The following is a 15,591-nucleotide window of genomic DNA, read 5'->3' as shown; positions in this document are numbered from 1 at the left end:
GAGAAAGAGAGAGAGAGAGAGACAAATGGACTGAGAGGGAGGCGAACGCAGGACAAGAGGACATACATACAATTGAGACAATGCAACGCCCGCAACACGGAACAAGAACAATTGCAATGCGGCAACTAATATTTTATGCGTAGGAGCAACACAGATATGGCCACAACAGCGAGGGTTGTTTAAAAAGTTCTAAAAGTATTGGAAGTAGAAAATCTAATATACAACAATATTAAAAATGAGGCTCATTAGCTAAAGTTACCTGCCAGGGTTGCCAGACTTGTAAGTAATCAAGCTATTAATGACTAAGAAAAATAATGATATATATTTCTGTTATAGGACTTTTACGGATATCAATTATTATATGATGAAACAAATATTTAGAGTTTTTTACATGTACATATGATAAGTGTGTAAGAAAAAATAATACTACAGAGTTACCACATTTTAAAAGCTTTAAATAGTATTGCCAGAGTTACCCACATAAGTCTAGGCTCATTCTACAGTCCCCAGAGAAAAATAACGTAACAAATCTATCACAGCTTCGAATGATAAATGATAAGACGACAAGAAAAAACTAGTTCCTGTTTGAACATATAAAAGCGTTCCCAGAGGAAATTAATTTGATTTTCCAAAAGGACCTCAGTTTGAAGTCACAGTAAATTAGTTTTATATTGTACAGAGTTGCCACAGTTTAAGAAACTGAGTGCCCAGCTGCAATTAACTTACTTAAACAATTTACAAATAAAATTTCAAAGTTAGAAGAGAATCTAACTCAGTAAAGTTTTACGAAATGGAACGAAAAGAGAGACAGAGAGGGAAGATCTTGTGATCGACTATCAATAGGTTTTATGTCACATCTGAAACTTATATTGCTTCTGAAAAACTTCACCAATACGAGCACAAGACACGCACAAGCCTCGTTTAAATAGTTTCACACAGACTCTGAGCCAGTGTAAAATACCGCAAATGGATGTGTCAGGGTATTTAAGCAACGTCACGAGCTAGTTGCTTGGTTTTTCCCTCGTGTTCTTCTTCTTCTTCTTCAGCTTCTTCTTGATGCTGTTACAGTTTTTTCTTAACATGCTTGTGCAATTTTCCATTAAGGGAATTAGTTGCATTACAACAAAAACAACAAAATGAGGTAGACCAAAGACAGCGACAAAATGGCACAGCACGAACGTACATAGACTTATAAGTAAGACTGTAAGTATGTAACTATATGCACAAGGAGCATGTGCTGATTTATAGAAGGTGACAGATGTGGACACCGAATGATAACAAGCTTTGCCCAAGCTGCTTCTTCTATTCTTCTTATTTCTGCTCATTGCCATCTGTCCCAGTCCCCGGACGTAAAACATAGCAAAAATTTCTATCAAATTTTGGGTTCTCGAAAAATGGCGTTTTGTTTGTTGTTGCCGGAGATTTTCTCGACGCCTTTTCCCATCGAGCATTGCAATTGCCCCCGTCTGTCGGCTGCTGTTGTAACAGCTGCAACTGATGTGCATGAAAAGTGGTTTTCGGAGCGCACAAAATGCTTCGAAAATGGTGGCAACGCCAACATCCCCGCTTCCAAAATAAAATATAAAAAAAACTATGAGAAGGGCATGGAAAATTCGTCGCTGCGCTATAAATTAAAGTGTTGTCAGCGTCTCCATACCACATGTGGCATGTGGGCAAAAGTTCACACTAAATTTATTATATACATATATATATATATTTTTTAAGAAAGCAAAAATAATACTGACGCGACTTAAAGTTTGAACAAATGCACATAAATATTCTGGAATAAAGCATGTTAAAGGCATATATATTTTAAGAAATCAAGTAAGTTGTGAATATTTGTAAATACTTGTTAATATCCTTTGATTCTGACAAGTCATACATTTTATTTTCAAATAAGCGTGTTGTTAAGAAGATAAAAATAACCCTGTAGACATTGCCCGCTTGATAAAATTTAGCAAAAATCTGACTACTTTAGCTGCGGAAATATCATAAATAATGATTTATGTAAAATATAAGCGAACGAAATGCTCAGTATAATAATAAAAGTTATAAAGTAGAGAAAAGTTAACGATATCATAACATAGAAGAAAAATGTGCTTACCAAGGTATCTATTTATTGGCACTCTCTGCTCCCTTTTATTCGAATCTGAAATAAAAATAAAAGTATTTAATTTTTGGCAAGGGCAAGTGTTTCCTTCTGTTCTTTCACAAAAAAACATTCGAAGCTCTTTTCAGATTCAAAGTTGACGTTTCTAAACTCAATTTTTAGAATTCACAAAATTAAAGCTTTTAAGGTGAAATAAATTTTGTAACCAAGTCAAGTTTTAATTGTATTATTGTTTTCACAACTAAGCTCGTAACGATTTGTGCACATATTTTCCAATCAATTTGACGGGCTAAAGAAGTATTACAAAATTACATTGGCAAAGTTTTCGCAGCATGCCAAAGGCAGCCAACACAAACACAAAATGCAGCTGTTGTGTGAAAATGAAAACTAACAAAGGGGCAAAGCAACAACAACAACAATGACAACAACAACAACAACAACAACAGGGCTGTGGAAAAAGTTTTTTCTGAAAGCATTTGGTGGAAATTCAACAATTTCAATTATATTAATTGCCTTTCCAAAACACGTTGCAAAAATAATTTAATTGAATTAAAAGGTATGTAGACGCAACAAGCGAGAAACTATGCAAGCAAAATACAAAATAAATGCAAATTTTACATTTTTCAGTTTTTTACCTCTTTAATTTCAATTTTCATGTTAAAACACACGAAAAACAAAAAAAAAAAAATGAAATTAGCTCAATTAAATTTCGGTGCGGCCTAATGAGCCCGATAGCGCATTACAAACGCCTTTTGGTGAAAGCTTTTTCTTTTATTTTGTTGTTCTTGTTGTTGTACGCCATTAATGTGGGGGCAATGGCATGGGGCATGCCACACCAATAATAGCAAAAAGGCAAAATGGAAGCGAAACGAAACGAAACGTAACGAAAAAGCAAATGAAAGCGTAGCCCGCAAAAATTGCCAACGTTGCAGTTCAGGTTTTCTTTTTGGAGCCAAGCCCAGAGCCCGGCCCCACACCGGCCATGGCCACGGCCCAGACCCGGACACGGATTCGGTTTTGTATCCCGGGCAGCCATGTTGATTTCATTTCATTTAGCAGCGAGTCGAAAATTTGCAGTTGTCGTTTTTGCTGTTGTTGCTGTTATATGTGAAATTTTCATTTTGTCTTTGTCCCTTTGTGTCTGTCTCTCTGTGTGTGTGCGTCTGTGCTCTGTTGCCTGGCCACGCCAACGCGAAAACATTTCGCGCGATGGCCGCCATCGCGTTGGCGTTTTCCAATGGCGTCTGGCTGGCTATTAGTATAACAACCCAACAACAATGGCTGGCGGAAGAAGGAGCAGCAGTAAAAAAAAAAAACAAAGCACACGACTGCCTCTTAAATATACCCTATAGATACATAAATACATATATATAGAATCGAAAACTAGCTCATTTTACATTCAATTGTGTTCACTTCAATTTAACATAAAGTTAACTTATATTTCCATTTTATTACCCATGCCAATGAGAAGTTACTCGACCAGCCAATGCAAATCAATAATTAACCAAAGATACTCAATTTGGATCAACATTCCTATTACCAGCTGTTGAATTTTTAATTTACATGTTATATTTAACATGCGGAACAGAACATAGCTACAAAGCATGTTAAAGTGGTTGCTTGTTTTAACTCGAGCTTTGCAATTTTTTAGGCCTTGCAAACTTAAAGAAGCCCTCAAGGAGTATTCAAAAATAAACCTAGTTACAGTACCATTAAATATCTTAAAATATTGCTCATGCCAAACTTCATGTTAAAGTTATAATGTCCGTATCAATAAAAGCGCAACGTAGCACGTAGTAGGTACGTTGCCTACGTGTTGGAGGGGTTGGCCTATACCTGGTCAAAAGGTGGATAGATAGATGGATGTCATACGCTTGGGAAAACGTGCAGTGAACTGTAGGCAAGACAACAAACAGCAGTTGGCCAAGTTTCAATGCTGATGTTGTTGTTGTTGCTGTTCCTTAACGACAAATCGAAAATAACAACAGGCCAACAGGCAAACATCAAATATGGCGGCGGCACTCAACAGCGCCACACACAAGGGAGAGCTCCGGTTGCGGGTCCGGGTCCGGGCTACGGCAACGACAACGACCCCGTCTCTGTCACCGCCACCGTCGCCGGCTCCCCAAACGCATAAAGTGCCCAAAACAGCAGCAGCAACAGCAGCACTCAGAGGACTCCCAAGCTCCCAAACTCTGATGTTTGGTAGCAAAAGACCGGCAAAAAGCAGCAACCGGTAAAATCGAATGTTCACTTTGCACACACCCACACACACTCACACACACGCACACACACAAAGGCGTGTATTCTCTCTTTGGCAGATTGACTCCCACGCTTTCGCACACACACAAACGTGCATAATGTTTGAAATTTTGCACACATTTACAATAATTGTAAATGTGTTGAAAATCGTTTGCACAACTGTGAGCAACCGAACAGACATGTGTGGGTGACAGTGTGTGTGTATGTGTGTATCTCAGTGCTTGCTCATTTGTTAAGGGGAAATGTGCTTTGTCTGTCTCCGTCCGTATATTTGTGTGTGTGAATGTGTGCGTGGGTCCTGGTGCTGAGCGCAGCCATGTTTTTTTTCAGCGAGCTACAAGGCGCAAGCGCCGTCGCGTACACTCAACAAAATTGGGTAGCAAGACATGTAAAAATATGGTTAACATGTAACATGTGATCTGGCTAATGATATACAATAAGCTGTATTAAAAACCCAACTAAAATGTGCATTTATCATTATCATTATCATTATCATTATCATTATCATTATCATTATCATTATCATTATCATTATCATTATCATTATCATTATCATTATCATTATCATTATCATTATCATTATCATTATCATTATCATTATCATTATCATTATCATTATCATTATCATTATCATTATCATTATCATTATCATTATCATTATCATTATCATTATCATTATCATTATCATTATCATTATCATTATCATTATCATTATCATTATCATTATCATTATCATTATCATTATCATTATCATTATCATTATCATTATTGGCATTGTCAATGTCATTGTCATTGTCAATTTCATTGTCATTGTCATTGTCATTGTCATTGTCATTGTCATTGTCATTGTCATTGTCATTGTCATTGTCATTGTCATTGTCATTGTCATTGTCATTGTCATTGTCTTCGTCATTGTCCTTATCAATATAATTACCAGTATTATAATCGTTATCAATATTATTACTATTATTATTATTTATTACTCTTATTTTTATTTATTGTTACTATTAAAACCTTTAATATTATCATTATACTTACATCGATAGCTTGAATCTAGACATAAGCTTCGGATCCAAGACCCCATATCCTTGATGCTCAGTTGAACAACTCATCCTATAACTAATTTTTCGCCATTTTATAGTTAAAGTCTAACCGACTGTTATTTACTAAGTTTAATTTTCTGTTCGCCCCCAATTTAAGTGGAGAACCAATCGAAATATTAAAAGGCCTCGAGTGTATACTATGCCATGCCGCACCCGTTTAATGCTAAGTGCTGCAGTGCCTTTATGCATTTCAAATGCAGTCATTACTGCTAACCGCATTAGTGAACCGCCCTTTCTTCCACATACAGACACACTGCCCCTCTTCCTCTACAGAGCTGCATGTAACACGTAGTAAAGTCAGGGCAGGTTGCAAACAAGCATGACAAACAAAATCCAAGCAAGGAGCCACTTGAGATTCGCTGCCAGGGAGCTCAAGGGAGTTCTGCAGCACTGAGCAGCTGCTGGCCTTGTGGCTGCCACCTGGCAACGCATCTGTGCAACGAACAGTGCCTGGCAACGGCTTTTATAGTCGGGCCACAAGCTCTATAGCATTGGCTTTTGGCTGCGCACAACATGGCGTATAAGCAACGGAGACGAACACGAATAGATATGACACACACACACACACACACACTTGGACAAATGCGTGGCGCTCTCCCAGATATTGCCATAGCAACCTTGACTACCTGTGCTCATGCCCCACCAGCTTAACCTCGTACTGGCAGTGGCGAGGGCAGCTGCCACGTCAACGGCGTCGCTGGCGGTCGGCAGCTGCCACCTTGAGTCCATGCCCCTCACCGCCGCAGCTACATGTTGCGGCCATTTTTCGTTTTGCCTGACTGAAGCCGGCTTCGGCTTTCGGCATTGGGCATTCGGGTTCGGCTGCCTTTGTACAGTTTTCTGGTGCAGACTTTTGGTTTTAATGGATCGATGACTCTTTGCAGGAACATCAGGCCAGGCTTCAGCCTGTGGCTCCTGCACCAACTTTTTTACCACAGCGGCCACATTTTGAGGCACTTTTTGGCACCCTTTCCCCTGAGTTTTCCCTTCCCCCCCCCCCCTCCTTCCAAAAAAAAATAAACTTTTCCTGTGTGGCGGGCAAAGTTTTGCTTTTCTGGCATGTGCCATGTAAAAATGTTTTCATATGTGGTCGCTTCATGTACATAGATACATGACATCGCTATACATACAGATACATATCTATGCGTACATGTATGTGGCTATGTGGCTGTGCACATACATATGTGTAGCCTTTGTATATGCCTTTTACCGTCTGCCGATGGGCACAGGTGTGATGACAAGGCGTGTGCTGATTAGATTTTAGGCTTGGCTGAAACCAAGATGCGGCCAGGTAACGGTTTTTCGCCCTCTAAGCTTGACGCATTTCTAGGTTAGCTGGTTATCCCTTTTGGAGCTTAAAGTGCTAATACAAGAAAACTTGAGATAGTCGGTTGCAATATTATTTGTGCTAAAGAGATCAAAAACAAAGTGGGCGGCTCTAGACAGAGACATGGTTTGAATTTAATTCGTTTTACTTGGGTTGTGCTCACATGCATACAAGTTTATTTAACCTGGTTCTTAGTTATTCAAGGCATGCTTATACAATTTTATATTGGAACTCATGCCTGTGAAATGATAACATATTATAGATTCTGGGGTATGTATTGCACTTGAATTATGACCAATCGCTTATTTGGCTATATATATACTATTGATATAGAGACTTTGTGCTAAAGAGTTAATGTATTTTAAAATTCTTCCTTAAACCAAGACATGCATAGTTAAATATTGTTTATCAGATTGTTTAAATTAATTTTTATATTATATTTTCACATGTATTTTTTACACAGTCCATACCATAAGAGCAAGCTGAAATATTCACTATAAGACGCGGTTTTGGGGAAATTCCACCCGCATGTGTGGAAAAACCGCGAGAAAACGTTTAAATGAAACCTTTTTGTTTACCATCCGATCGGTTTAATACTAATCTGCAAAGATCTTTGGGAGAATTTATCAGCTAGTAGACATATAATATACTATTGAATTTTTTTGAAAATTTTGATTTTAACAGCAGGAATACCAAGCTGTTATTCGATTGAAAGCAATATTCAAAGCAAATTGCGAGCTCAAATTCCATGGTGATTATCCCTCCGCATTTTATATAGAATATATACACAGTCACACACACACACACACACACACACAATTTTCACTTGAATAAATGCAAATAAAATACACTTCTGAATGGAAATTGATTTATTTACGGTTTGCTAGCCAACAGAAAAACAGGCACACAAATAAATAAATAAATAAATAGTTGAGATACAAAAGTATCTTCAGCTGCTGTTCAGCTAGAAAAGTTCGCATTGGTTGCCTGGATACGCACTCGTAGATAACTGGCTGCCACCCTTACTCAGTTGCAAATGACAAATAGAGCAGGTTCCATGGAAAATGCACATAGGCAGCTTATAGTGGGGCTGCTTTTATTGCAAAAATATTTATTTTGCAAGTATTTTCGTATAAACATGTTTGTTATGCTGTTTGATCTATACAACAAGAATTTTTAATATGTGCAAATAAAATGAGTTACGACCAACAGCAGATGGTTGTCATAAATGAAGGATTTAAACTGCCAGACAGAATTCACAACGAAAGTATTTAATATTTCGAAGTCAAAAACAAATAGTTCATAAATATCATATAAATACAAAACAGAAAAAATCCATGAGATAAATAAATAGATCTTAACTAAATACAAAGCCGAACACAAACATATTACAAGCAAATCATGATGATCGATTTTGGATAAACATAATCGAAAAAATCGTCAGTTGTTTTATTATTTTATTTTTAGACTTTAATCTAATGAATACACATACTGAAGAGAAATTTTAATGATGTCTTTTAAAAGAATCAACTATCATATAAACTAATAATATTAATTCTTATCGATATTAGTAAAAGACATTAACGAATGCAATTACAATCGATAATTTATTTCCATAACTAAACACTTAAAGTTGGTAGGAAGAAGTCTTTTTAGGAACCTGAGCATGGTTTTTTGAATGTATGCACATTCAGTTAAGCAACTCCAGCTAAGTTTCTCGCTGTTCACTGCAATCCTAATCAAGTTACTTTTATCGATTGACAGAATTTAGAGTTTATATTTTGGCATATGCCAAAAGCGTTTTTGCCCATTACTGAATATGTCAAAATACATTTTTGGCAAGCCGTACAAGCAAAAATAGTAGGCGCCTACATGAGCCGTATCTAACCGGTAAGAGCTTAAACCAAAGCCCGAAGTGCTGCGGCAACTTTTGAAATGCATACACACACGCACACACACACACACAGATACACACACACACACAAGTACACAAAGAAGGCAAAAACTAAAAACGCCAATTGACGACAAAATTTCAATTTGTCTAACGAGTTGGCGGGCAAAGTTTTTGCACATACGCTTTAGCCCACATGAAAGCAGCTGGCATAGCTACAATCAAAGCCATCAAATGCATAAAGGCTTAGTGGCAACCAGGCACGCCCACAGCCCGCCCCTAACCCTACACAAACCAGTATTTATTCCAGCCCTTTGTGCGTTTCACTAATGGAAAATAATTTTCAAGCACTTCATTTTGTGCGCTAACGATGTAAGTCTCATCTATTAAAAAACTTTTAAAGCCTTCACATACTCATTTGCAGTATTGCATAATTTTTGAGAAAAAAAAAAAAAAACAAATAGAGGATCAGCGCGTTTGCTCGAGGGCCACATATAAATTGGCTTAATTCACAGAAAATGGCAACATAGCTGGCAATGTACGTGCAACATCCCAAGCAATCATCATCGAAATCAACAATATCATCATCATCAACTGGCTGGCAGGCAGCATTCATGTCAACAACAACAACAACAACAACAATAGAAACAAATACTTATTGTGTATGTGGGAATGTCGAGAAAACTTTCGCAAATGAATAATCCACAATTGTGCGCAGCACAAATTGCAATTGTTGCTTGCAGTTGCCATTCAAGAAAGAAAATCTGCAGAGCGAAGCAGTAAAACGAGCCAAAACGAAGCTTTGATGCGCTTTCACATATTATGCCAAAAAAATATTTATAAGTATTATTTAAACAATACTTAATTACTTAATTATAGCAATAAATGTGCTAAGGAAATATACAAATCACGTGCATGCGTGAAATTGGGTAAGCCATACGACGAATCACTCCAAACTTGTTATAAACGAGCTGCTTGATATTCTTAACTCGAAATACAGATATGTAATCAATGTATTCCATTTTTGAAAATACACATACACGCGTGGAAAATGAGTGAAAACAGTAAAAATTTTGAAAATATGTTTTAGCTATGAGTTTAACTATCTGAAAGCATATCAAGCTGCCTGTCAAGGTTGAAATGCATTCACTTCAAGGAAAATAGGAAGAAACGTGAATGATATTGTTTTTAGCAAGCGGCATGCTCAAGTGGAAAAAAGCATTGCGCATACGCCCGAGTGCACTTGGTAATAATAATTTGAGCTGCCTGACAAATAGACAGATAGACAGACCGACAGGTAACAAACACAAACAAACAAACCGACAGAAAAGGATATCACAAAACAAAAACAAATCGAATCGAATCGAATCGAACCGAAACGGAAAGAACAGAATGGAACAACAGAAATTTACCAAAGTCAGAGGCTCCGGATTTCATCAGCATTGACTGTGAGCGGACGTAAATCACCAATGGCTAAACAACTGATGGCCTGACACACACACACACACACGCATGCATTCATAAGCCGCTGTCCTGGCAACTGTAAGATAGAAGATATATGGACGCTACTGTTGAGTGACTGCTGTTAAGCCTGAGGCTTTATATAGTGTTGTCAAGGTGTGGTCGGACTTTGGTTTTGTGCAGCCCACGCAGCAGCAATCAATAAATAAATATAAATTCAATGCACTGCACAAAATTTTCATGCAATTCCTAGGGTTATTAAATAAAAAGTTATTTATAGAATTTAATGCAGTTGAAATCAACATTTTAGTCGTAGCAAGTGCTTATTTCCGTTTTAGTTTAAGTCCAAGTAAGCTTATACAAAATAGTAAATGCTTATGTATTTCGTAAGCAAATGAAGTTTAAAATATAAAACATCATTTTTTACTGTGTGTTCATGCAAATCCACACGGTACAGTTGTGTTTGGCAGAGTTTGTCAATATGTGTACGTGTGTGTGTGTACATCATTTCCATTGAGCTTAAGCCTTTGTAATCGATTAAAGGCTGCCGCTCTCGATATGTCTTTGGGCTTTGTTTGTCCTTCCCACTGCATTCAATAGTTAATGTATTTCACTTAATTAATCGCTCGCAGCTCTCTTTGTCTTTGCCACTGCCTGCAATTTGACTTTGCTGATAGCACATATATTTATATATATATAAATATATGGCAACTAGTTTATGGATTATTTTGACAGACAATGACATTCTGTAGGCTTGTGTGTATTGGCTTTGTTGTGAACTGGCTCATTCAAGGGATTTACTCGGAATATCTGCCAATCGCTTTGTTTGCCAGCAAAATAGCAAGCAAATAATACGACATGGCCAGTGCAAAGGACCATTGTCTCTCTTTCGACAAATATTTATGCTTCGATAATGGTAAATATCAATTCCAAGTCTTGGCACTGTCAATATTGTAGCGATTTAAATAAAGACTGCCTCTTCGTTCATAAATTGTCGATGAAAGTCTATTTAAAAACTTTTCTTCAACTTTTTTTTGCGACTTTGGTATAGGCAACATTTTTTTTGCAATTAATTTAGACTTTCTTTCTTTTTTGATAATCACTTTGATCATTTAGATTGAAACTGAACTTCATCGCTATTCATAGCTTTTCTGCTGGGAAAATAAGGGGTCTCTTCTCTCAATATATAACCATTTGCAACTAGAATCTCGATAGATTATTATAATTTTTTTTATGTGCTAAGAAGATATTGGGGTATTCCCCTAGAGTATTTTTTGTATTGAGTTTTTAAATGGCAGACTTCATAAAGTTATTTGCCATACATAGAGTACAAGTGTTTTTATATAGAAGCTTTTTTGATTTGATTCTGATTGAGCTATTAAAATTTAAGTTTAAAGTTTTTATTAACGATTTTTTAAGGTAGTTAACTTCTCGCAATTCGAATATAAATAAATGCAATGAATCTGCAGACAGAAAGCAGCAACTGGTAAAATGTTTCTTTGTTTCGCGCAGTTGTGTTCTTTGAAACTTTTTCAATATAAAAGCCATTAAAATAAAGGCTGGCTGCAGTAGTTGTTGGTGTCGAGGCGAAACTTTATACGGCACACAAATGTTGCAATCGAAATCAGAAATCATAAAATTAAATGCTGCCCCGGAATACGGAAAGTGCGCCAAAGGAAAAATACAATTTCCAATTTTATTACACTTTCCATTCTGTCAATTTGCGCAGGCTGCGGCAGCTGCGCGACCGTCGACGCCGACGCCGACGTCGCTGTCGACGTCACTGTCGTCGTCATTGCGGTGCGATGGGCGAGTTATAGAGTGTGTGAGTCCTGAATATCATATCGTAAAATGAAAATGGAAATGAAATTAAATGCTGAACATTATTTATAATGCTGCGCATATCAAATGGCTGGCAGCGTATAGCAGGACACGGTACCGCGCCGCCACCCCACGCGGCACTGCAGCCCCTTCGGGGCGCACCCTTTTGCCTGGCAGACAGAACGCTGGCTGGCAGCCTACCTTGCAGATGCACGGCTACAGATACGGCTACGTGCAAGGATTTTGTGGAATTTATTTTGTTCAGCATTTACATTCGACTCGGCATCGCACTTGGTATCTTTTTCATTTTCGTTTTCATTTTTGTTGTATTATTTTTTTTTTTTTTTTTTTTACTATTATATTGTATCTAATTTGCATATCGCTGTCGACATACTCGCTGCGCATCCTGACATGCGCCGCCGTTATCGCCGAGCATGCCTTTGTTTGCCCGTTGTCCTGACAACCGCTGGCAAATTTGTTGCCCTCGCGCACACTGGCCGCAACCGGCGGCTGTGCATAGCTTGGACTACCCTGTGTAGCCGAACGACTGCCAACTGCTGGCTGTGCATCTGCATCGCTGCATCATGTTGGCAATGTGACATTCCCATCACCCGTTCCCCTTGGGCGTAGCGCTATGCTGCCGGCACGAGTTCGGACCAAGTTTTTTTCGGCAACTTGAAGTGCAAAGTTAAGTCAACTTACCCCCGCATCAAGCGCACACAAAATGCCATTTCCGTTTCCGGCAACTTTTCCAAAGAACAAAAGCGCGGACGAAAAAAAAATTGTACAGAAAATTGAAGAAAATTTCGTACAAAGCGCAGCGGTAATACACTTTCATAGAGCACGACGTTTTCTAGTCTCTCTGTCAAAGTTCATGTTAACTTTGTACTACATGTTAACTTCATACAAAAGAGTTTATTTTTATATTAGCTCTTATTATATTAAAGCTGTATGCCACGTTGATGCATTGGCAATAAAAAAATTAACTGCCAGATCAGAAAAGAGTTTCAAACAAAATTTTAATCGAAATTATTTGTCTTGTTCAAATATTGTTTAGTTATACAATATCTGCATTTTTTGGCAAGGTGGCAACACTGAAAAGTTCCTTGCAAATATTTAACAAGTAAATAGTAAAGGAAAGGCTAATATTTTACAAATTATGAAAGCAAAGGCATACATTTAAAATATAATTGAATTATGTGCGCTTCTTAACTAGGAAAGTTAAATTTACGGTAAAGAAAATTTAAGGATTTGAAATAATATGAAAGTTAAGCTCGTTTTTAAAGCATAGCAATACGAAATATTTGAATTATGCATGTATTTTAAGACAGATAACTTTATAAAAACGTTACCAAATTAATTAGAAATTCGTCATGCCTTAGGCAAGTGCAACGAAAATAAGTAGAAGGCAACCTTCTTCTAGCCATGCATAAATTTCATTCAAATAATATTTGTGCTTGCTGTGGAGCTCATTAGTAGCTGGCAACAACAGGCGAACAAGTCACAACGAATAGCAACCGGAAACAGTCACACACACACTTTGCTGAGCATGACACACACACACACACGCATGCACAAACGAACACACACATGTGAGACGCACAATTTCTGGGTCTATGCTCTTGGTTTAAACGCACTTTAATCAAGCCCAAGTCCACCTACCCCGCCCACACCTGCTTTATGGAAGCTGACTTATGACTCACAAAAAAGTTGCCAAGCGACATAAATTAAATTACAAGTTGCTGTGAGTGTTGGTGTGTGCGTGTGTGTGTGTGTGTATGTGTGTTTGTGTGTGTGGGTCTGGGTGTTGATGTGTGTGCGCGCGTGGGTGTGCCTAGTATTCTTTACGCTGCCTCTTGTGGTTGACATTCATTTGTGCAAATTTATGTTAATTAGAATTGAATTTCGAAGCATGCAAAGTTGTCGCTGCTTCAAAACTTGAACAACGCCTCAATTGTTCTTGTTGTTCTTGCTGTTGTTGCTGTTGTTATTGCAATTGTTGTTGTTGAACCTACTTCGTCGTTTGATTCAATTTATTTGACGCTGTCAGGGCAAGGCACCAGCAGCAGCAGGAGCAGCTCTTCAGCCATTTCAGCAAAACTTGTTTGCTTCACATTATTTCTTCCAGTTTGCCAACTCGGATTTGTCGTTGACTTCGTGTCCTTTGCATCAGGTTTGGGTGAGACGCTGTCGGAAAAAGTTGGCCAGAGTTTTGTGGTTTTCGTAATGATTTGTGGAATTTCTTTATTAAAATTATTACTTTGCCAACAACTCATTCTATGAATTTGCCACTTTTTGATAAAATACCATATTATTGTTGTCTTGGCATTTATGATCCATTAAGTTTTGTAATTTAACTTGAATATTGGCCAAATGTTTTAGTTTGGGCAAAATATTAAGATTGATTTGCATTAAGTTAGATATAATTAAATTTCTATTAGTTTATTTATAAGCTGGCTTTCCCCGAGCAAAGTTTTTTAAGCGACATTCGATCTATGTAAATTTCTTTAAATTCTAAAAATTTGAAATATTTTATATAAGTCAATATTCACGAATCTGAGCTCCCCCTCTTGCCATAACAAGACATGGACTACCACGAAAAGTTTGAACTAACGTACTGGTTCTACTTAGAAGCTTAAACGGCATTTTGACCTACATATGACTAAAGCACATCAATTTCACTTTCACCCATTATCCACACATGTGTGTGAAAATTGGCCTTTATATGAAATTTTAAAGACACTTTAATATAACATTTTTCAAGCCCTTTTAGATATTATCATCCTTGCCCTAAGTCTCGGGCTTATAGCGCTCCCTAGAGCTTTATATAACAATTTGCTTTCAGTATTTGTTTTAAGCTTAGCAACTAGTGAATTAAGTATTTTCTGTATAATTCGCGCTTTAAGGTTCAACATGTTGGTCTTGTGGGTAATCCTCTTAAATATGTGCAAATGTTTTTCAACAGAAGAAAAGTTCTCGCCGGTAGCTGGCACTCGCTAATGTGCGCACTTTCCCGTTTCTAATTTGCTGCATATTCTAAAATGTAAATGCAACATTTTTCGCATACATATATATGTATATGTATGTACATATTTCTTGTTGCTGCACAAAGCATAATCACTGGGGCTGCTCTGCTGGCAGCTGATTTTGCTGCAAACAAACTGTGCAAAATAAATAAAATGAAGGAAAATGGAAAAACGCAGCTCGCTTGTGCGCATAATTTTCCTGAACGCCGGACCTGCAGGAAATGGCAGCTATTAGCATTTGACTGCTTCACTGATGATGTTAACGATGTCAGCAACCGCTCCCCTGACCCATCCCATCATCATACCGAAACTTTAACTCGTACACTTGTTCTGACTGCTGCAAAAAATGCAGATATATGTACATGCTTTATATATGCACATACATTCATTGACGTCCGAACAGGACAAAGACATTGCTCGAGAACGGTCAACAGCATTTAGTATTGCGAGTTTTATGCGCTCGACTGAACAATAAAATCAAAATCGGAAATTATATGACAGCTAACCGAACTACAAATATCCTTACCTTGCCCATTTGATGACAAGCATGGGAAATAATTTTTTTTTTTGTAATTAGCTTAAATTAGTTA

At 37.5% G+C, this 15,591-nt stretch overlaps 1 long non-coding RNA gene across 1 annotated transcript in view; it reads right to left on the bottom strand.

Annotated features, from left to right (window-relative positions):
• LOC26531518 (uncharacterized) overlaps positions 1-15,591 on the bottom strand; it is an 81,888-nt gene that overhangs the window by 31,758 nt on the left and 34,539 nt on the right. Inside the window, exon 3 of the long non-coding RNA XR_004304567.2 lies at positions 2,105-2,149. This is a non-coding gene — a long non-coding RNA (uncharacterized lncRNA). The remainder of the gene's footprint in view (positions 1-2,104; positions 2,150-15,591) is intronic.

Source organism: Drosophila virilis, chromosome 4, assembly GCF_030788295.1.
Source record: "Drosophila virilis strain 15010-1051.87 chromosome 4, Dvir_AGI_RSII-ME, whole genome shotgun sequence".
Taxonomy (NCBI): domain Eukaryota; kingdom Metazoa; phylum Arthropoda; class Insecta; order Diptera; family Drosophilidae; genus Drosophila; species Drosophila virilis.
Note: the sequence above shows the minus strand (reverse complement) of the source record. Positions and strands in the feature narration are given on the sequence as shown.